The 23,654-nt window shown below is 44.7% G+C and overlaps 1 protein-coding gene across 1 annotated transcript in view; it reads left to right on the forward strand.

The window, feature by feature from the left end:
• LOC147730267 (uncharacterized) overlaps window positions 1–12,278 on the forward strand; it is a 545,933-nt gene extending 533,655 nt beyond the window's left edge. Inside the window, exon 18 of the mRNA XM_086954056.1 lies at window positions 11,788–12,278. The gene's annotated coding sequence lies outside the window, so the exon portion shown is untranslated. The remainder of the gene's footprint in view (window positions 1–11,787) is intronic.
• Window positions 12,279–23,654: the final 11,376 nt, after the last annotated feature.

Genomic DNA, 23,654 nt, shown 5'->3' on the forward strand with positions numbered 1-23,654 from the left:
GGAACTAAGCTATCTGGGCGGAAAGGTCTCTGGGGCAGAAGCTATTCTATACTGACTATGAGTGCGTGTATAAGCGCCTAAGTGTCTGCATGAGAAGCGTGGGGGCATGGGCCTTCCATGGGAGCATGGTAACAGAGGCTATGAATTACTTGCACTGAGACAGGTCGGCTTTTTGGCCCTGTAGCTGAGGGGGATGTTTACTTAAACTAGTAGGCAGGGATGTATTTTCGAGGAGTAGATCAGATAATTCGAAGGTTGAAGTCAGTCTTGGCAGAAAGCAGGCTGAGCTGAGCGCGAGGGGCCGCGCTGGGAGTAAGTCAGAGTTCACGGGTACAGAGGCAGCCTGGGCTGAGACTCTCGGAGTCAGAAGCCAGGAAAGGCTTGATGGCAGAAATTCAGGGCCTACCTTGCCAGAGCAGAAAAACATGGAAGGCACACTACAAAAAGACGTTGGCATAGCATACTTAGGAACGGACTATTTAATCCATTCAGGGTGGATCTGAAAGAGGACATGTTAACGTTGGACGCAAATGTATTTGCGTCTTCATAGCTGACACAGGAGGGAAGTTACATGTACTTTAAGCTGATACATGGAGTCGGTGGGGTACACGATAGGGAACATAACATGACCAAAATTTATATTTCCTCACTATTTCCCTTCTCCCTTACTTGGGAAAAATCCTGGAGTGCCACGTCGCCACCGTCCTCAGCTCTTTTGTGGAGGACAGTGGCTACCTGGCCTCCTGTCAGGCTGGATTTCGCCCCCGTCACTCTACCGAGAAGGTCGTGGTCTCGGTCCTGGACAGCCTCAGGGAGGGAATCGATAGGGGCCGTCCTCAGGCTTTGGTCCTCCTTGATTTGTCCGCTGCCTTTGACATGGTTGACCATTCCATCCTTCTCACCCGTGTCAGGGCAGCGGGCATCAGGGGGCCTCCCCTGGCTTGGCTCACCTCCTTCTGAGGGACCGTACCCAGGCCGTCCATCTAGAAGGGTTTTCCTCTCCCCCATGTAAGGTGCAGTGCGGTGTCCCCCAAGGTTCTTCCTTCTCTCCTCTTCTATTCAATGTTTATATTTTCCCCCTTATTTCTGCTCTACAACAACTGGAGGTCACTGTCTTCAATTATGCAGACGACCTCCAGTTGATCTTTAACCTCTCACACTCCCCTGAATCTATCTCTAATTTCCAATCAATCATGATTTTCATCAGGGACTGGATGAACTTCAACCACCTCAAACTCAACCCAGACAAAACTGAGCTGGTTTTGACTGGTGGTGCATCCAGTCCCTTCTTCGTTTTGGCCCCCTTCACTCGGTTCCCCCCCTTCACCTTCTCATTCTGTCAAAACACTTGGGATCACGTTAAATCAAAATCTTACTTTGCACTCTCAGATCAGTATGGTGGTGTCTTCCTGCTTTTTCACTCTTCGTACTATCAGGAAAATCTCTAGATTCTTCTCTCTTCCCGCTCTCAAACTCATCTTGATGGCAATGGTCTTATCACGGCTGGACTACGGTAACATCCTGTACAACGGCGTCCCGGCTTATGCTCTCCGACGCCTACAGCTGGTACAGAACCAAGCGGCACGTCTCATTTATGGTCTCCCTAAATTCCATCACGCCACCTCTGTACTGAAGAACTTGCATTGGTTGCCCATTAGGGAGAGGGCCCTTTTCAAACTGGGCTGCATGCACTGCGTTCCAGGCCCGAGCTGGAACTGCCCCAGCCTTCATAAATTTGGCAATCTCCAGCTATACACCAGTTAGAGAGCTCCGCTCCTCTTCTCAGTCCCTTCTTTCCGTCCCTCGCTTCAGGAAGATGAGGATGGGGGGGGTGAAGTTTGCGGTCCTGGGCCCCACTTTCTGGAACTCCCTCCCCTTCAATGTTCGATCTATCCCACTTTACCCTGATTTCTGTAAGGCCTTAAAAACCTATCTCTTCCTGCAAGCATTCCCAGCCTAGTCCTCCCATAGCTGCCATCCGGGTTCTAAAAGTTCTCAGCGCCAAGAAACCGCTAGGTAAAAGCGCGCTTTATAAGTGTTTTTAAATTCAAATTCAAATTAAATTGAGCGCGCTACAAAACTCCATATAACATATAACATTTTATACCACAAACAATTTGTGCAATGAATCATACAAATGTACCTCAGTTTTAAATTGAACTGCCCTGTAGAAGCAAATATTTGTCTAAATAAACTCACTTAAAGCACCTGTTAGACTGACTTATATTGACCCAATCCCCCTTTTTCATGGTTTACTTTTAGAAAGCTAGCATTTTCTCACTTTAACCATTCTGTGCCTCTGTCTGTCTCTGAATACACGTCTGGGTTAGGGCGACAGCTGGACTTTGTGCATTCCCTCCAGACAGTCACAAAAAGGTGGATGGTGCGTGACATTTGCATCCTGATGACCCATCACCAGGCTGATAGGCCTTCCTGAGGTAGACTGGGAGGGAGGAGTTGACACTGGCACCTGAATAGGGCTGTGCCTTTCCCTACGCAAAGAGCTGCACACTCCCCTGCAGTGCTTCCGAAGCTAGGGAAGATGGGGCAGGGACCTTGCGAGGTTAAAGGCCTCTTTGATGTCTCACCCACTTCAAAGGCACATTTAGGTATAAGTACTGGACCCCTAGAACCCCCAATTCAGTTCACGTTTGGTTCCTGAGGAGAGTATGCCAAGGAAAGGGGCTGTGCTGCCAGGAGGGATTGCCACTTTGCCACTTGCTTTGCTGTGTTGGCCTGCTGCCTCCTAATTGATGTGCTTCCAGGAGAGACTGCCACTTAGCAGGCAGCAGGCCAACACAACAGAGCAAGTTGCAAACTCTGCAGTGAGGGAGAACTGAAATTCCTCACCACACCTTAGTATCTCCAAGGGCTTGTTGGTTTGTCCCCTGTTCCAGAAGTCTCAGGGCCATCAAATACTTTGTTAATTTGCAGGCAGGGACCAGTCTAGCAGCAGTGCGACAGCCCAGCTCCAACTACAGGAGGCTGATGCACATCCTCGCCAAATATCAGCGTCGCATAGAGACGACTCACTGTAGCTCCAGGTAAGAGATCGTGACACGGGCAGCCTGTATGCTATGCACCGCTTTGGATAAACTAAGGTACTGTGACCGCCAGGACCCGCCTGATCTCCTAGCTGCCCTGCGCTTGCAGGCCGCTGAACTCACCAGTGTCCGGCACGGGTGAGGACTCTCACACCAGCAACTCTTGGGGCACTGAGACATTCCACCAGTACCTTACCCCCAACCTTTGGAGTCCAACTCTCTTGCTCTGACCCATAACTCTTCCTTTTGTCGATCCTTGATAGGGATTATATTTAGCGGTAGAAAATTACTGTAAAGCCCCGAGTATAAGTGCAGGGGGGTTTCCTGCCTTTAAAGAAGGGGTCTTAACTTGGACAATCTTAACAGGATTTTTGTTGTTTTGGCCATATTTTAATCAGATAAAGATTATCTATTTTCTAAACTGGTGTGGAGTCGTTTTGTCGTGTTTTTGCTGGGTTACTGTAATCTTTGTATTGCACAAATACTTTACACATTGCCTCTTTACATAAGTCTGCCTGCTCTGCGCCAAGCTACCAGAGCCTAGGGTGAGCACAGGTTATCTTCGGTGTTTATCTGACTTACCCTGACTAGAGTGGTGGGTTCTGCCTGGCTTAGGTACATACCCTAGCCAGCCAGAAACCCCATTCATAACTGTTACTGATGTATATGAGGATGCCATTAACATACAGGGAGACCTTATCTTCCATTCTTCTATTTGCCTCATTCTTGAAGGATTTCCTGGGGCTGAGTGACTGCACTATAGGAGGGCTAGAGAGAGAGGTTGTCTTCTGTCAGACATGAGTGTTGATAAAGTTAGAGCTGTTGTCTTTATAGCCAGTACTTCTATTGAAGCCAAGAAGCATAGTCCTCCCATTCACTGGCATGCTGAAGCAGGGCTCAGCATTGACTTTGACGGAGGTTTCTTGAAGGCTGTTAAAGACTCCACGGAGAGAAGCATGCCTACACCTTTCAAGGGGGGACTCATCAACCATCATAATCTGAGAAACACACCTTATGTGAGCAGCTACACAGGAAACTTTCTGAAAGGAAATCAGGAAGCCAGCCATCAATTTGCCAAGTTCAGACCAGTGGAAGTGGTGCTCCACCACAGAACGGTCAAGACACCTGCCGTGCTACCAGCAGTCCAGATTGGCAGATTGGAGGTCGTCTGTGGTGCTTCTGTATGGACTGGTAGAAATATACTTTGCACCTCTAGGTCCCTGAGATCATCAGAGACAATATCTTACTACCTTCAATTCTGTTGTTTCAATGTTCCGTAAAACAACATTTTAGATGCACCCAATACATAGTTACAAATTCAATGTCATAAATAAGCATATCTTTTTCCCTGCACAGTTATTAAACAGCGTCAGTATAACAGTAAACACAAAAAGTCCATAAAATATATCCCATATAATATACATATACACCAGGAATTTCTGTGGGCCTAAATCAGTAAAATCTCTTATCCCTTACATTTAACAGTTGTAAATGTACTCGTCTGTACCAAATTTAATTATCTCTCTTACTATACTCTGACACAATTTTACAGTCGCCTTACAGGATTAAATCCCATATGACACAAAGATTGGTTACCGCAAGCTGCACATAAACGTTCAATAAAGGGTGAAAATAGCAAGATATATCTTCCACAGCTTCATTAATAGCAAGGCTAGGTTACAAGCTGGGTAAGATGTAACAGCTTGTGGAGGGAAACTTAATATATAGAGATATTCTCCCGCGTAAATCTTGTGTGACGTGTTCGGGACTCAGCAGTGTGTCATATACGGCATTTACACTTTCACAATGTATATACTGCTAGTATTTGGCATTGGTTATAGCACTGGAGCTCTGGCGGTACTCATGGGATCATGGTTCAAACCTTACTGTAGGAGGATATTTCTACATTGGGAATCCACTGCAACTTGAACACATAACCAGGAAACATTTAGGGCTGATTTACGAGAGCCCTTCGTCATTTTTGCACCACGTAAAGTTATACATGCATGGCGCATGGCTCGCACTTCAATTTATGAAGCCACGCAAAGCCAACCTGCATGACTATGAGTGGCCTGATAAATTATGAGAAAGGCGACCCAGCGCAAATCGCTGCGTTGCCTTACTCTGTGCTCAGGAGGCGTTCCATGGGCGTTAATGGAGGTTTTCCCACGCAACACCCATGGAATTTGATACGCCCCCAATTTACATGTAAACCTGCTGAAGTGCTCAATCCGTACGTTCACCAAGGTAAGGCACAACAAGGAGAAATATGTTTATTTCTCTACGTTTTTTCTTCTTTCTATGTGTGCTGCATTCTGCAGCTCACATAGAAAGAGGAGAATGCCTCTTAGGTTTGTTTTTGTGCAGAAAGGTGCAGATTCCTGCACAAAATTAATCCTGCATGAAACAGAGGCACCCTTGCACCATGGTGCAAGGGTGCCTACGTGGGTGCTAGGCTGCCGAAAGGCCGCCAGCACAGGGAGAAAGGACAGAAATCCACCGTATTGCTCAAATACGGTGCAGTCCTACCCTTTCACCTTGGCATAGGGCAGTGCCGCAAGGTGCCTCGCTGCGCTGCTCTACGCCAAAATGCAATAAATAAGCCCCATTTTCTCTAAATTTCTTTGAAAGCAGCTAGAAGCCCATTTCCTGAGCAGTGGTTGTGCTCTACAAATACTTTTTACATTACATTACAAATATAACTTTGCCGGGTTTGTCCATAATATAATCCATTCGTTAATGAACACGAGAGCTGCATATTGGAACCGGGAAACATCATTTACCACGAAGGCATTACCACTACTCACGTTTACCACGTGACACTTACCACGCAGGGTGCCTTCCACGCAGGGTACCTTCCACGACTTCTTTACCACGGGCTAGGGGGGAGACGTGGTATTCCTTGAAGTCGATCTGCGTGGGCATGAGGGGGCAGAGGGAGGGGGGGGCTCGGAGGGGGGCTGGGGGGGGGGTCTCCCCCCCCAAAAATAACAAGCAGGTTACTTTAACAAAAAAACGAACATAAATTTAAAAGAAAGAGGAAAGAGCCTCCCCCAAAGACGTGCCGTGTACGTCAAAAAAGCAGTCCTTTTTTTATTTTGGTATACGTGTTTTGACTCTTGTTTCAAAGGAGGATGGAAGTAAGGGCTCGTGGAGAAAGACGTGCAGGTAAGACGTTTCTACTCGTAGTAAAATGCTACGTTGTAAATACCAGCGTGGTAAAGCCACTTGCGAGGTAAAATTCGCGTGGTAAAGCCATGCGTGGTAACTGAAATCGTGGTATAATCATATATTCATTGGAACCCAGATTTATTAAAGACTTTCGTTGCCCGTGCATGACGCAAATCGTCACAAGTCCTTAAATGTGATTTACAAAGCCACGTAAAAGGGGCATTCCACGTGCCGCTGGGAAAGAGATAAACCCCCATGCTGAAAACACTGCTATGTTTTAAGAATAAAGGAAATGGAGTGAATACCTTCACTGCACCAGACACATAATACCGAGCCCACTGAAATACCACACACCCTGCATACACTGCTTAACCACACACACATACTATTTAACAAATCACACAATCTATTTCACGACAGGAAAAGGCGTGCAATATGTCTTCTATTTAATATTCTTTTTTTCCTTCATCAGGCCCAGTAGCTTACTCACCAGCAAAATTTCCATGACATCTTTTTGATAATGAAAAAAAATGCTATTCCATTTGATAGTCCGTTGAAAAAATTGACGGGAAGCTTTTGATCACATAAAAACTTAATGGTCGAAAATAAATGAGGTGAATGGTATCATTAAAGCCACTTAAAGCAAATAAGTGATTGTTCGCCATCCCAATTCATATAAAGTGCTGTCCTGACACCATGTGGTTGCTGAAGAGCATTGCATATACCTAGACAGTCGTAACCAATGAGAACAAAGCCAATGAAAACACCAATAATACAGTACTTCACGTATGGTATTTCGAGCGGAGGGGGGTGGGGGGGTTTGGAGGCTTGGGTGCAAACATACCAACGACTAGCCTGCTGGTAAGCCTGCAATGTAAGTGCTTTTTTTACCCTTTTAATATAGATTATTAAGAAAGACCAATTGGTTTGACAATTGTACTTTGGATAGATCAAAAGGGAAGATGGGCAATCCTACAGGTCTTAATTAAGGACACTAAATATGTGCTATGTTCCATTTATGTGCCTAATTCTGATGACTCTGAACTCTTTGATACATTAACAGTATTGAAATGGCAAGGGGAGTTATTAGTTATGGGCGATTTTAACTGTATTATGGACTCTGCCTCAGACTCCACTAATCAACGTGCTTCAGTAAGGATGGGGAAAGTGAGGGCTTCGCCTGTATTGTCTCAGGGATGCATGGTGGACACTATTTTCAACTGAGCCTGGTTATACATATTCTAGCACCCCACATAGGCACTACTCCAGGATCGACATGATCTTTGCAAATAATAAGATTTTCAATCAATCAATCAATCAATCATGAAATTTGTAAAGTGCACTCCATCCCCTTGAGGGTCTCAAGACGCTGGAGGGTTAGAGGGGGTGCTGCTACTGCTTGAAGAGCCAGGTCTTGAGTAATCTCCTGAAGGTAAGTAGGTTTTGGGTATACCGTAGGAGGATGGGGAGTGTGTTCCAGGTCTTGGCGGTGAGGTAGGAGAACGATCTGCCACCGGAGGTCACTCTTCCGATGTGGGAACGGTAGCGAGGGCTCGGTCGGCGGAGCAGACCTTGTGGCTCAGGGTGTAGAAGGTGAGTTGTCTGTTGAGGTATGCTGGTCCGGTGTCGTGGAGTGCCTTGTGTGCGTAGGTGAGGAGTTTGAAGGTGATCCTCTTGTTGACGGGCAGCCAGTAAAAGTCTCTCAGGTGGGGTGTGATGTGGCTGTGTCAAGGGATGTCGAGGATCAGGAGGGCCGAGGCATTCTGTATGCTTTGCAGTCGTTTCAGCAGTTTGGCCGGGGCTCCCGCGTAGAGGGCGTTTCCGTAGTCCAACCTGCTGCTGACGAGGGCCTGGGTGACTGTTCTCCTTGTGTCAGTTGGGATCCACCTGTAGATCTTCCGGAGCTTGCGGAGGGTGTTCAAGAAGGAGGGTGAGACAGCGTTGACTTGCTTGGTCATGGAGAGTGCTAAGTCGAGGATGAACCCCAGTTTGCGTGCGCGGTAGGTGGGTGTTGGTCCTGCTCGCAGGGCAGTCCACCACCAGGAGTCGTCCCAGGCTGAGGGGGTGGAGCCGAGGATGATGACCTCCATCTTGTCCGAGTTCAGCTTCAGACAGCTGTTCTTCATCCATTCGGCGATGGCTTTCATTCCTTCTTGGAGGTTGGTTTTGGCGGTGTGGGGGTCCTTGTTGAGGGAGAGGATTAGCTGTGTGTCGTCGGCGTAGGAGACGATGGTGAGGTCGTGCAGTCTGGCAACGTGGGCGAGCGGAGCCATATTGATGTTGAACAATGTCGGGCTGAGGGATGATCCTTTGGATATGCCGCAGATGATCTTGGAGGCCTCGGACTGGAAAGGGGGAGGCGGACGCTCTGGGTTCTGCTGGAGAGGAAGGAGGTGGTCTATTTCAGAGCCTTGTCTCGGATCCCTGCATTGTGGAGGCATTTGCGTAGGGTGCGGTGGCGGACAGTGTTGAAGGCAGCTGATAGGTCCAGGAGGATGAGGGCCGCGGTTTCGCCTTTGTCCAGCCGGGCCCTGATGTCGTCGGTGGCGGGGATGAGGGCGGTTTCGGTGCAGTGATTGCTGCGGAATCTGGACTGGGACGGGTCCAGGATGTTGTTCTCATCGAGGTAGCGGGTCAGCTGTTTGTTGACGGCTTTCTCGATGACCTTTGCCGGGAATGGGAGCAGAGAGATGGGTCTCTCGGGTCTCTCGGGTCCGCCTTGGGTTTCTTGAGCAGGGCGTTGATCTCTGCGTGCTTCCAGCTCTCCAGGAAGGTCACGTTCTCGAAGGAGATGTTGATGGCCTTGCGGAGATGGGGTGCGATGGTGATGCTGGCCTTGTTGAAGATGTGGTGTGGGCATGGGTCTGACGGGGAGCCGGAGTAGATGGTGTTCATGATCTTGATGGTGTTGTCGTCGTTGATGCGGGTCCAGGTGAGCAGGGGGTCGCTGTGGATGGTGGCTGTGGGGTCTGAGGTGTCCTTGGTTGTTGGGGTGGTCAGGTTGTCGAAGCTGTCGTGGATGTCGGTGATCTTGTGGTGGAAGAAGGTGGCAAGGGAGTTGCACAGGTCTTGCGATGGTGGGATGTTGTTGGTGTTGGATCTGGTGTTGGAGAGTTCCTTCACGATGTTGAAGAGCTCTTTGCTATTGTGTGCATTATTGTCGAGGCGGTCCTTGAAGGATGTCCTTTTGGCGGCTCTGATGAGGTGATGGTATCGGCGCATTGGGTTCTTGTGGGCTTCTTGGTTCTCTGGTGTCTGTTTGCAGTGCCATTTCTTCTCTAGTTTTCAGCAGGTTTGTTTGGAGGTCCGAAGTTCTGCGGAGAACCAGCTGGCATTCTTGGTGGTGTGTCTGTTGGAGGGTTTCTTGAACGGGGCGTTGGTGTTGGTGCAGTCGTTGATCCAACGCCTGAGGTTGCTAATGGCGGTGTCGGGGTCGGTGGGGTCGGCAGGTAGGCATCGGGCGAGGGTGGTGTTTAGCTGGTCTTCGGTAATTTTTCTCCAGCTGCGGCGGGGGTGCGTTTCTGGAAGGTGAAGTGGATGCAGCAATGGTCGGTCCAGTGGAGTTTGGTGATGTGGCTGAAGGAGACATGGGGGCTTACGAATATGGGGTAAAGCGTGTGGCCGGCGGAGTGGGTGGGCCCAGTGATGAGCTGTCTGAGTCTGAAGTTGGCAAGGTTGTCGGTCAAGGTGGTGGAGTTGGTGTCGTTGTTGTTCCCGAGGTGGAAGTTCATGTCTCCGAGGAGGATGTAGTCCGTGGAGGCGAGGCCTTGCGTGCTGACGAGGTTGGCGATGGAGTCACTGAACTGAGGCCGGGGTTCTGTAGATCAGCGTACCTCTGAGGGTGGTGCTGGGGTCAGTGTGGATCTGGAAGTGCAGGTGTTCGGCGGTGCTGAGGGTGTCATCAGAGTTGGTCGAGACCTTGAGGGTGATCTTGTGGCTGATGGCGAGTCCACCTCCTACTCCGTTGGTGCGGTCTCTGCGGGTGATCTTGGACTCAGCAGATGTGGAGGTATGACCTAGGATTACTTCAGATCACAATCATATCTTATTTTCATTTCAGCTAGATCTGGCCAACAAGCAAACACTGCTATTCTCGTTTGTGCAATATCTGTTGGCAGATGTGGAATATATCTCATTAATTAAAAGAAGCATCATAGATTTCTTTCAAGAAAATAAAGGTTCTGCTTCCCCCATTATAGTCTGGGATACAATGAAGGCTTCTATACGATCCTACAGTTAGAAATTATCCATGCTGAATAAGCCAGGCAGAGGGGCCACAAGCAAACACAAACACAAACCTACCTCTCTTTGATTGACAAACGTTCCATCTTGGGGAGGCCAAATAATACACACAAAAAATAGAGTGGTATCATTAAAGCCAAGAAGTGATTCTTCGTCAGTTCAATTCATGTATAGTGCTGTCACGACACCATGTGGTTGCCGAAGAGCATTGCATACAGCTAGACAGGTGTAACCAATGAGAACAAACCAAATTAAAACAGCAGTAATACAGTACTTCGTGTATCGTAGTAGGAGCAGGGGGGATACAAACTGATCAACGACTAGACTGCGGGTATGCCTGCCTGCTTTTTTTTTTAACCCTTTTAATATATATTATGTAGAAAGACCTATTGGTTTGACAATTGTACTCTGGATAAATCTGTGTGCGTGGCAGATGTAGACATACAAATTCGCTGCTAGAGGAATTCTCCCAGGAGCTACTCACCAGATATATCTTGGCTAATCACCGATGACTCAGATGCTCCATTGTACTCTGCATGAAGCCAGAAAGAAGTTTCCCATCCCACCAAAGCCTGGATCAAGCAGGAACTCGACTCAGCTTTGCAGAACAGTAGGGGCAGTACAGCCCTGCAAATGAAATAGTTTACGCTGGTGTTTCATAAATTGGATGTAACAGAAAGAGGAACAGTCAAGAGAGGGGATGCTATGAGGGGTAGGGCCAATGACAGACAGCCTCTGCATTAAATTTGACAAATTCAACCTCCAAAGAAAACAGCAACAAGGAACAACCATTGGCAAAGCCAATAGGTCTTGGCAGTGCCGAGTTATTGGCCTTGTCAAAGTGAATGTATTTTAGCCATGTTGCCTAGCAGCACATCTGCTGTTCAGCATGGCTCCTTTATTTGTTTAGTCCCCTTTACTTGACAGGTAAGTATTCCTTTTGATTCTGCGATCCTTCAGTCTGCCTTTGTGCCGTATCGCAGGCCCAGAAGGAGGTTTCATTTCCATTTCTGAGGAGGGGGCTATTTGTCTGATCTTTGAGTATATAGCGCATAGACTTTTTCATTATTATTCACATGGTATCTTTATGTCTTCTTTTTATCTTGGGGATTGAATGCTGAGTCACTTTTTGCCTTCTGAGATTCATACTCCTGACGCCAAGGTTCATCTGTGTTTGTCGCAATCTTTTTCTTCTCCCTGCCTCTTTTTCCAGGTCTTAAGCACCATATGCCTCTTTCTACACTTCACTTACTGTTAGTTAATTTAGCTGTTTCTATTTTTGGAGTCAAGAAACCTCTCTAATGATACGTACACTTTTTTACTATTTCAGTACCTTCTACTGTTGGCACCAAGACCCTCTGATCACCGTATGCTTTTAGCCCCGGTGAAGACGGTGCAACCTTAATACTGGGGTCATCACTGAAACACGCGTGAGCGCAAGCTCTGGAGACCATCAAGATAGGACCGCTGTATACAGTCATTGTTTTGTTAATAATCCAATAAGTTATTGGAGAGAGCACTAACTCAGGACATCGAAATTTATCATATCATAATTATTCCAACATAATTATTTATTACTATCTTAGGCTCTTCTGATTACTGCATAGGTTCTGGTTCTCCAGACCTTTATATCTATTGTTGTTTTTAGAATGTGTCTACTGGGTGTTGTATGAATGTGGTATGTGTGGAAGTTTTGACTAGAGGTTGTGACATTCTCCTTCTTGATGTCTGTTTTCTGTTATCTGTCTTTATCTATATATAAGCATTTACACTATTTAAATAATTTTGTACCTAATATTGACAATAAAAATGAGAATATTTATTTTGTTTTCTCATTTTTTGATCTCTGTTTTATATATGTGCATGTACCTCAGGTGCGTTGATAGTCATTGTTGTTTCTTGGCCTCCTTTGGACTTCTAGCGAGCATTGCCAAGATGGTGAGAGATTCCGCCAACTAAACAATAATACAGGCAGGATATTTTTTGTATTCTCTATTGTGGCTGAAAGTCCAGTACCACAGGATGTTAGGCTAGCACCTAGTTTCTTAGCCCCTCATGTTGAGTTTGGTGTCTTGCCCCTCATAACACAAAAAGTGCCATGCCGCGGCGTGTGCTGTCCGCATCATGGCACTTCTTTCAGTGACTTTCAGCCATGCTAAAAGGCAGATGTGCTGCTGGACAACATGGCTAGAAGACATTCACATTGAAAAGGCCAATAGCTCGGACATTGGCAAGATTTATTGGCTTTGCCAATGGTTGGTCGGTGTAGACGGGGTCTTGCTGAACAAATGTGGAACAGTTGTGGGGCTTTGAAGTGAATCAAGGATGTGGCATAACAGCCAGAGCTACCAACAGGGGAACTGGGGAACCAAGTTCAAATCTCGGGGTCAGCTGAACAGTTTGTGATTCTGGGCAAATCACTTACGCTTCCCCCTGCGTACAACAATATATGTGTCATTGTCTACTGTAACTGGTGGGCACATAAAGTGCTCCAATAGCATCGGCTGGTGTTAGCACTCTGGCAAGATGGAGGATGGAACAAACTCTCCAATACCCTCAGATCGTGCAAAAAAATAAATAAAAACAAAGCAGCAGCGATGAGGGAGGTAGTGGGGGGGGGCTCAAGCAAAGAAGCAGAAGAAGATGGGCAAGCAACGATGGAAGAGGACGGTAGGAAGCAGCAATGAAGGGGGAAAGAATACCTTAATTGAAGCAGGATCAGCAGCAAAAATTAAAGTGCCATTGTGGAATGTAACTGGTGAGCACTTAAACGACTCCAATACCATTGGCTCAAGATCGCTCTATAGCAAGAGGGAGGACGGAGCGAATGCTTTATTACAATCAGGACGTGCAAAAAAAATAAACAAGTGCTGTTCAGGTCTTAACAACTTTATAAGAAATGCATTTGTACACTAGCACGCATTTTAGTGTTATGTGTGTATGTGTACAGGGGAGACGATGACAAGTCGGAGGACTGAACGAGCGCTCCAATAGCATTGAATCTTACAAAAAAAATAAAAGCAGCAGCAATGAAGGAGGTAGTTGGGGGGTGGGTCAAGCAGAGAAGCAGGAAGGGATGGGTAGATGGGCAAGCAATGACGGGAGAGGGCGGGAAGAAGCAACAACGAAGGGGTAAAAAAGACCTTAATTGAAGCAGGATGAGAAACAAAAATGAATATGTCCTTGTAGAATGTAAACGGTGAGCACTTAAAGCACTCCAATACCATAGGCTCATGTTAGCACTTTGGCAAGACAGAGGACAGAGTGAGCACTCCAATACCATTGGATCGTGCAAAACAAAAATAAACAATGCTGTTCGTGTTTTAACAACTTTCTAAGAAATGCAATTCAATAAAATCAAAAATCAATGCAACAAATTACTGTTCAAATACCACTGGTAAAATTCGAGGTGGATTCAATTTGTTTTCTCAACGGTAGTAATTAAAGGGGCTAGCTTGACGTACTGAGAATTAACGCTGTAACGAAAATGTATATATATCAATAAATGTAATACAATGTCTGTATATAATCAGGGTGTTGCAATCTTCTTTTAGTCCGAGTAATGGGCTGACAGTACTGTGACAGCGTCCCCCCCCTCCTCCACCCCCAAATGATCATCTGCTGCAGCATAATCTAGTTGGATCTCCTATTGGTGCGACTGAAGCAATAGACCCAGGAGAGGTAGATGTTAAGACCTGCTCATCGAACAGGCAGATCTAGGCAGCCATTTTCAGTGGTAAGCAGGAAAGACATGTAACACTGTGGCAGCTTCTATGCATTTGAACTTTTAAAATATTAACAGCGGGGGCTCGCGCTGCCTTAAAGACGCCTAAAGGGAGGACCGGAGTGTGAACCCTTTAAAAGGAAAATAAATTAGCGGCATACTCCATCAGCATGTTTATTTTCAAAGCGTAATCTCACACAATACCGTGCTGACTACGGTACTCGTTGCTGCAACCACTGAGAGGAAAGAGCCTCTCCTCAATTGGAGGATATTAATGGCTGGTGAAAGAAGTGGGGAAGGTATAGGGGTGCGGTGAAGTGGTTAGAGAGTGCGTAAACAGAGCGGGCAACCGCAAGGAATGTAAACTTTGGAAATCATAACATTTTACGAGGGGCCCTGAAGCCCCCAGGGCAATCAAAGTGGGAGCAGGCTGAATGCACTGCAAATGTGACAAGATAAGAACAAGATTAACAGGCCTGTTTATAGAAACAGAGCAGAGCTCAGAGGGAGTGAAAATAGGACCGATTGTGTGAATTGCTTTTCAACAAGGAAAAGAGTAGTTGCTAAAACAGATGCTAAAATGGTGACCAGTGGATAGATATAGAATTTAGTCACTGTTCTCAGGTTAAACATGGGAAGAGGCATGACAAATGCATTACACGGACAAATGGGGAAAAAGAATAGGAGAGTGACGATGGAGCCAGCAAATGGGAGCCAATGGGCGGGCTGAAGCCCACAAACTATATACAACAAATCTGGAAGAGAAGGCATAAGCGCTATCTAGCCGAGGCCTAAAAGTGTGATAGTAAAGCTGTTTTGGTTTTCTTAATAAGTCACAAACAGACGGAAATTTAAGATAGTGCAAGGGTTACGCACTGCTTTAAGTGGGCTTAAGAAAGTGAGGGATCTCTAAAGGGATTGTGGCTTAAAACAGTAGAGATGTAGTTTTTAAGGAGGGTGAGCCACTGAAGGCTCGTGGCAGGTGCCTTGCTCTGGCTCAGCTTGACATCCTATTGGACCTTTGAGACAAAAATGACCTGAGCCTATATGTGATTGTTGCCACCCACCCTCTTATCCCAGTCACCAATCCTACATCAGAAGAGGAGCTGCACAATGCGGCATCCTGTTTGAATCTCAGATGGACTGACAGGGAAGACCCTGAAGAGTGGTGTGAGTGTTTTCAGAAATGCATGTTCTGCTAGTAATTTTTCTCTACGCACTTTCACAGCACTCTCCAGCTTCCTGCTAGTCAGCCGATCTGAAATGCCAACCCTACCCCAAGGGATATTGGAAATTTCAGTAAAGCCCAAGCAGGGTGTGGGCTCTATGTGAAAGTCTGCAAGCAGCTGATTTCGACACTTCCCTTGCGTCATGTGCACTCCTTGTGTTTTCCCATTATCTATTTGTCATTTGTTTTCCTAATGCATGTATATGTCTTCACTGATGGTGCTTCGCCTCTTCCGAAAATGCTTGACATTACAAAGCATAAAACCAGGAAACTTGGGATCAATCCTGGCTTCCCCACTTGACCAAAATTTGGGATTCTAGGCAATTAACTTAGTTAATTGTCCCTCCTTGTACTTTAGCATCAGAATTGAGAGCACCTTGAAATATATCAATTCAAGATGTAGACTGTACACAAACCTCTCTTGTATATTTTGATACAGTATAAGTTTGTTCCATCTATAATAACAATCTAGGTCATATAGGATACAAGTGATAACTGACTTGCCTCATGGTTGACAAATGGCATCGTCAACAGAGTGGTGGGCAGCATGAATGTTTCTAAGTTCATATTTGATGACTTTCACTTCTAATAAATGCCAATTAATGCAGTGATACAACCTAGTGTACTACAGTGAAATGTTTCTGAATGTTAAAGAAATACAATTTTAATTTTAAAAGTCTTCATCATATTTTATATAACATTTGTACCACAAAGCCTCACCTCATGTTATTGCTGTTAGGGCCAAGCCACTCCTTCGGCTCCACTCTATTTTGGCTGTCGCTGTTCATATGCTGGGTTGCCCACTCACTATGTGGTTTCTGCATTAACGAGCTATGGGGCACATGCATCAAGATAAGGAATTGCGATTCCTTAATAGCAATTTTTTAGGAATCGCTATTTAGGAGTCGCAAATCCTTATGCATGGTGGAATTGCAAAATAAATAGCAATTCCTACACATTCCCTAATTGCGAATCACCAATTGTGATTCGCTATTAGGGAAGGCATTCCCTAATAGAGGCCCCTAGGAATCAATGGGAAAGCATTTGCAGTTTGCGATTACCATATAGGTAATCGCAAATTGCGAATGCAATTGCAAGGGTGCTAGGGTACCTAAGGCCACCCTGATGCACCCCCAAAAAAGGTAAGTATGCACATGTGGTGCACACACATGCCCTTAATGCAAAGTCACATTTTTTAAAGGCTTCATGCATTGCATTAAGGGAATCGCAAATTGTGATTCCCTAAATGCATTCATAAAATAGGTAATCGCAAAAATTATTGCAATTACCTATTTTGCTAATGCATTTAGGTTTGATGCATCAGAAATGGCTTTTTACTGGTCGCAAACTGGCCGATTCTGCAAAACGGCCAGTTTGCGACTGGTAAAAAGCTTGATGCATGTACCCCCAAATCCTTAAACATGTGAACAAGAATCACACTGGCCTCTCTCTCCAACTCCCCTCCTCTTCCTAGAGGTCCTCCTCCTCTTGGTCTTTCTGCACATCCGCGTCCTCATCATCTTCCTCCTTGTCTTTCTACTCCTTATAATAATCCTCCTGATACTCCTCTTCCGGGTTCTTCGCAACTATTTGATTCTGTCCTCCTCCACTCCTTCCTAACCCTCTTCTTCTTGACTTTCCCCCTAGTGCTTCTCTCTTCCTGACCCCATCTTGGTCCTTCTGGCCCTGGTCATACCATTCCTGCTAATCCTGCTCATGCCTGTTGCTCTCCTGGACCTAATTCTTCTGGCCCACTCGCCCTGTCCCTCCTCCTCCTTCTGCTCCATCCTCCCAACCTTCTGGTTCTTGTTCCTCCTTCTCCTTGGCCGAATTCTCGCAGCCAGCTTATCCCCACCCTCCCCCTGTTCTCTGGATCTTACAGGCACATGCATCAAGCGATTTGGGAATCGCAAACGGTGCGAATCGCAAAATTCGGCCGTTTGCGATTCCCAAATCACTATTTGGGATGCATCAACCTAAAAGTGAAGAAATCGCTATTTTAGCGATTTTTTAAAGTGCGATTGCTTTTAAGGAATCGCAATTTTGCGATTCCTTAAAAGCAATGCATGAAACTTAAAAAAATTGCGATTTCGCAATTAGAGAGAAAAAATTACCATGAGGTTGGACCTCATGGTAATTTTGCGAAAAGTTAGAAATATGCAATTTTGTTCATATTTTTAACTTTCATGTTGTGCACACACATGCCCTTAGGGCATGTGTGTACACAACATATGTGCATTGTTTGATTTCAGGGGTGCAACAGGGTGTCCTTTGGACACCCCTGCACCCTTGAAATCGCAATCTCAATTTGCGATTAGCTAATTGCGAATCGCAAATTGAGATTGTCTTCCCATAGGAATGAATGGGAAGGGATTCCTTAATTGCGATTCGCAAAATGCTAATCGCAAATAAGGAATTCTAAGGAATCGCAATTTATTTAGCGATTTCTTGATGCATAGGCATTTGCGATTCCTTAATTGCGATTCCTTAAAAATCGCAATTAAGGAATCGCAAACGCCGAGATTGATGCATGTGCCTGTTATTCCTTCTGGTTTTCATCCTTCTGGTCTTCATCCTTCTTTCCCTAGCCACTGGTCCTTATCCTCCTAGCCCTTTTATTCTTCCTGTTTTGTTCACCTTGGCCTGGGCCTTTGGATTGTCCTAGTCCTCCTGATCTTGATCCTGAATGTACTCCGGGTCATGGTTAGTCCTCCTGGTCCTGGATAGCCCCCCTGGTCCAAGTCTTCATAGTCTTGATCCTCCTGGTTATGGTCCTGGTCCAGGTTGTACTCCTATTCATGGGCCTTCTGGTCCAGGACCTGCTCATCTGACTCCTTGTGGCCTTATCAATCATATTCCTCTTGATAAAGCTCTTCTGGTGGGATGTATATCGTTACAACGCATGCTTTTTCCGCACATGCCTTTATAACGCAGGTTTTACAACGCAAGTCGTTACAATGACTTGCGTTGGGGGGTGCTGGATAGTGAATAGTTTAATTTACTATTCCAACTCCAGTCCCCGTGGATAGTAGGGAAGGTTTTGGATAGTAAATTAAACTATTCCCTATCCTACAGCGCCCTCCAGCGCAAGTCGTTGCAACGACTTGCGTTGTAATTCCTGCGTTGTAAAGGTACTGCTTTGAAAAAGTTTCGTTGTAAAGGATGTTTCCCCTTCTGGTGCAAGTCTACATGGTCCTGGTGAACCTGGGCCTGTTCCTCCTGGCACTGGTTCACCTGACCAAAATCATGGCCTTCATTGTACTGGCCCTGGTTCCCTGGTCCTTGTTCTCATGGTTCTGGCCCTTTTGGCCTTCTTTGTCTTCTTGGTTCCCCTGGTCTTAATCCTCCTGGTCCGGGTACTTGTGGCTCTGCCCATCCTCCTGGTTATCCTGTTCCATGTCATTCCAGTACTCTCTGTCCTGCTTGTTCTCCTGATCATATTCCTCTTGGTCATAGTCTCCCTGGTCCTAGTGGTAGTCCTAGGTCTTCCTTTCCTCCTTGAAGCCGAGTATAGTTTCAAAGACTGCCACTCAGGCTTCTCTTGCTTTTCTTTTTTAGTAGCCTTTTTATTTTTAATGTGGGGGCCATGACGGGCACCACAGGAGAGCACAATAGGGACTAATTTCAACACCCCTTGTTAGGCCTGACTTGACTGCGCAGCTGTCTGCGACCCTACTGTAAACATTTTTTTTTAAATATGAGGAGAGTGGGTATGGCTCCACTCAGAGAAGTATTTCTCTCTTACCTCATGTTGTTGGCTGTTTGGTGTATCATTTTGCCTCATATGGAGAGCTGCATGTCTCTTACATTCCAAAAGTACACTAAATCACCATCTTACATGCTGTGTCTCTTACATGCATTGTATACAGTAAGCAATTATTTTTTTTAGTTATTTTGTTTTATAGCAGGCTTTTTAAAATGTTTTAGTCAGGACGCCAGTGTTTTTCCCTGTCTTTCACATTGCTCTTTTTCCTATGATCTCTTGACAGCAAAGTATAGAGGAAACTAATCCAGATCACTAAACTTCATAATAAATTAGTAGAAATATTTTTGTTAAATATTAATGTAAATTAAATGTATATATTTTATTTCAATGCAGAACAAAATAAATAAGGTTCAACACTTAACTTAATTTGAAATTAAATCTTCAATTTTAATATGTTAAATTAAATAATTATTTTTCTGAAATGTAAATTACAAAATAAATTCCTACTAAAGAAAAACACATATTTTTATTATGCACTAATAATTATTAAAAGTGATCTATATAATTATTTGAAAGTAATTTACCACATTTTAATACAAAATAATGTTACATTAATTATGAATTAAAAAACATGTTAAAATATTTTATAATTAAATAATAAATGTTTTACTTTTAGATGTGTTAGCATTAAATTAAATGTATTAATATTTCTAAATATTTTATATAATTTAAATGAATTTAACATTATTCCCTATGGAGCTTTATTTTGAGTCCCTGCCTCCAATATTTTCCATAGATTGATGTTGCAGTATTACTGGTTGGCCATATAGGTGCTGGACCTACGACTGTTTCTTTTTTGGCAGTAGTAACTTGCACTCATAAATCTGGCTTCACCTCCTTTGTCAGGAGGTGGAAACATGTGAGTCTACACTTTTGAGTCAGTGTGTACTTAGCTTTTGTGAATTTCGGAGTATAGTAAAGTTACTAAAAAATGTAGGAGTAGAGTACACTGCACATAGTTCAAGTTCCAACATTTGTATATCGCACTACTCACCCAGAGGGTCTCAAGGCGCTTGAGGGAGGGAGTTGCTTTACTTATCGAATATCCAAGTTTTTAGTTGCTTTCTGAAGAAGAGGTGGTTATGTGTAAGGCGGAGGTGGGTGGGGAGAGAGTTCCTGGTTTTGGCCGCTAAGTAGGAGAAGGACTTCCCCCCATGGTGGATCTGTGGATGCGCGGTATAGTGGCGAGGGCTTGATTGGACGATCGTAGTTGGCGGGGGGGGGCCAAATATGTAATTAATTTGTACTGATTTTGTACATTCCACTTCCAAATACATTTTAAAAACGCCTGAAGTCTAAAAACTCCTAATTAAGGAGCTAATTTGCTGGAATATGTTTAGCTTCAACTGTTTTCTACCTCAAAAGGCAGATTGCCACTGTGACTTGCAGCAGGGTCACAATACTGTCACTTAGTGGTCAAAAATATACTTTCATTGCAACCATAAATTTTGAGGAAAAAAACCTTCATTGTTCCTGACAAACCAAAGCAGGGATTTCGCAAATCTAGCAGAGCACTTTTGGCACATGCAGTTTTTACTTTAAATGTGGCTTATAAATAAGCAACAAGAAGACAACTGCATAATATTCACCTCCTTTGTATTTAAAAAGAATCAAGACTCTCCTTCACAAAGTGGCATCGGAGAATGTGCAATTTATTGTTCTAATTGTCTGTTTTTCTAAGCGGTATTTACGAATACTGCTATAAATGTATTTCAGATTAAGAGCGGGATAGTAATTACACTGAAATCGGTGACATATTGTGTCAGGTGGACACGTGTGTCTGTGGGTCTGCAGGGCCACATAACCTATCCTATATCATCAGCATAGAATTTGGCAATAGCATAGAAGTTCCATTTTGATGTTGTCAGTGAGGAACACTTTATCGAATAGACTGTGCTTCTTTGTATACCTCTGTGACGTCTGAGATACCAGGATCAATTACCCCGTTATATTCACCACCTGGTCCACACAACCGTGGCTGTCTTAAAGGCTCTAATTGTACCTGTGCCCCAGAAGCCTTGCTACAGCCAGAAGATGATTCTGAAAGTTATAGCATATCTGTAAGTGACCTAAAAAATTCCATGCCACCAGGGTCAGTGGGCTGTCCAGAACAACACTGTGATATTATCCGTAAGGGTTCATCAAGAACTGTGGAAATATAGACAGAAGAGCTAGGCAGTTCACCGATATGTCCAAAAGGGAGGGATACCAAGGCAGCACCTCCCAAAGGGGTGCTAATAAGACCAGCTTTGCTGATTGTCTGCTAATCTGTGCCATGCACCTGGGTATCATGATAAAAGGTGGAAAAGAGTCATGATTTCCACAAGACCAATCCCAAAGAAAGGCATCCATTGCTAATGCCTCTGGATCTGACCTCCGAATGAAGTACCTCTGTAACTGAGTTGTCAACCAGGAAGCAAGCAGGTCCATTTTGAATGGTCCTCAAACTTTATTCAGAGATTTCAGAATCTGAAACGCCAGGCACCAATTGCTGTTGTCATAAAGGCTCTTTGAGTAATGGACTGCTACCATGTCCGCCTAAAGTTTATTTCTCGTCCCCCTTTAATCTGTTTATATACTTAACCGCCTCCTCTTTTTTACAAAGCTTCTGACTGCAAAGGACCTTGCAAGAAGCTCTAAGCAATGTGTGCAACAATAGCGGCAGCTACCAGGCAGTGGTGGGGCAAGAGGAAAGCTAAAAAAAAAAAAGAAAGGGGGACAAAGGCAAAAAAAGAACACTCACCTTACCGGCGGCCGCTTTCCTCCATCCTCGTCCTCTTCAGGTCGGTGTACCCCTAAGCACCCAGGCTCCCAACTCCACAGCGTTGAGAAAGGTCTCAGTGTAGTGGTTTGGTGCTTAACCAGGAAATGGGTTGCTGGGCATGTTCTCCATCAGGCTGTACAACATGCCAAGTGCGCATGAGGAGTTTGGCTGGCCCGAGACGGCTGGCCAAACCCCTCATGCGCACTTAGGAGAGTACCACCACTCCTGCTCTACGGGAAGTGCAGCACCATCCCGCCCTCGCCGGCTTTGCATAGCCAATAATGAAAAATAAAATGATAATAACATCGTTATTATCATTTTATTTTTCTTGTAGGGGGCGACGCTACTCTGCCTTAGCAGAGGAGCCGCAACTGGTACGTGAACTGACAATACCATCTTGCAGCATCTTCCACCAGTGGAGCAGTTACCACATCTTGCACAACAACCCCAGAGACTTGTATCTCATCCTAATACTAGATCTGGTAGCATAGGAAAAATGTCTCAACCATTCCATGTGTCTGTGTGACTTGGCCACCACTTTATCTCTTCTCTCACATGCAGATCTAATCTCTGAATATTCCAAGCCTTGTTGTAAGTGTGTTGACTTTAGGCCTGGAGAGCCTGTAGTAAAGATTTTATAGTTTTGAGTCTGGAAGTAATAGTACATCTCTTTCTGAATCTAGTAGAGGCCATAGAAATGTCATTGTTCATGAAACAATAAAATCTGACTTCTCCATATCTCTAGTGAAACCCAGTGTTTGAATCAATTCTGTGGCTAATTGCACCTGTTTCAATAAAAGGTTTTGCTCCTGGCTCAGAAATATCATGTCATTTAGTGCTTTTAAAATCTTGAATCAAAGAACACCAAAGGGCCTTGACTCTACTCAGTAAGGCTGAGTCAATATAACAGCGAAACGGAACAAATGCCAGTACCGAGTACTATTACCTAAATCATTTAATGTTCAGACCCATGCAACTAAATCAACAGGTCCATATTGTTTAAAGTGCCATTATTTATTTTATTTGGCAGAAAGCTTTTTAATTGCTTATCAAAAACACTTTATGCTAAATTTATATTTACAGAAAAACATACTTAGTGAAAATCACTAAACGACAAAGACACCCGCAATCATTCAATACATCCCTTTATTCATTCCCTCGATCATTTAAAATCATTCAACCAACACACCACGCACACGCCTCACCGGGTCAGGCTAAAAATGTAAAGGTGGCCACATACCAGGGAGGCCTACTACACAAAAGTCAAACAACCATACAATAACACTATAATCTCAAAGTGGGGCACACCTAAATCAAAACTTTCACAGTCAACAATGGACAACAATTAGTTACAGTGCACCAGTGGAGGATCTAATTGACAACTAGGTTTGTTTGACAAAAACAAACAAAAAAGATTGACGCGTTTCGAACCCACCAAATTGCAGGGTGTCAACATGGTTTTATCTTTCTGCTCAGAAACGTCTCCAGTTCTGTCCAGTACAAGAAGAGATGAGTCCTGAGTATACCGATTTGATGCTAAACAATGCAAAATAGTGTTTTTATTGAACCTAGTAACTCTGATATTCTAAGACATTTTCCTTATAATACTTATAAATAGGAGGGCAACTACACAGATACGACAGATATCATTTGAGTCACTGCCTAATATTTTCAGAGCTCTTGACTATTTAGGAAGAGGCACTACAAATAAGCTG

Source organism: Lissotriton vulgaris, chromosome 2_1, assembly GCF_964263255.1.
Source record: "Lissotriton vulgaris chromosome 2_1, aLisVul1.2, whole genome shotgun sequence".
Lineage (NCBI taxonomy): Eukaryota > Metazoa > Chordata > Amphibia > Caudata > Salamandridae > Lissotriton > Lissotriton vulgaris.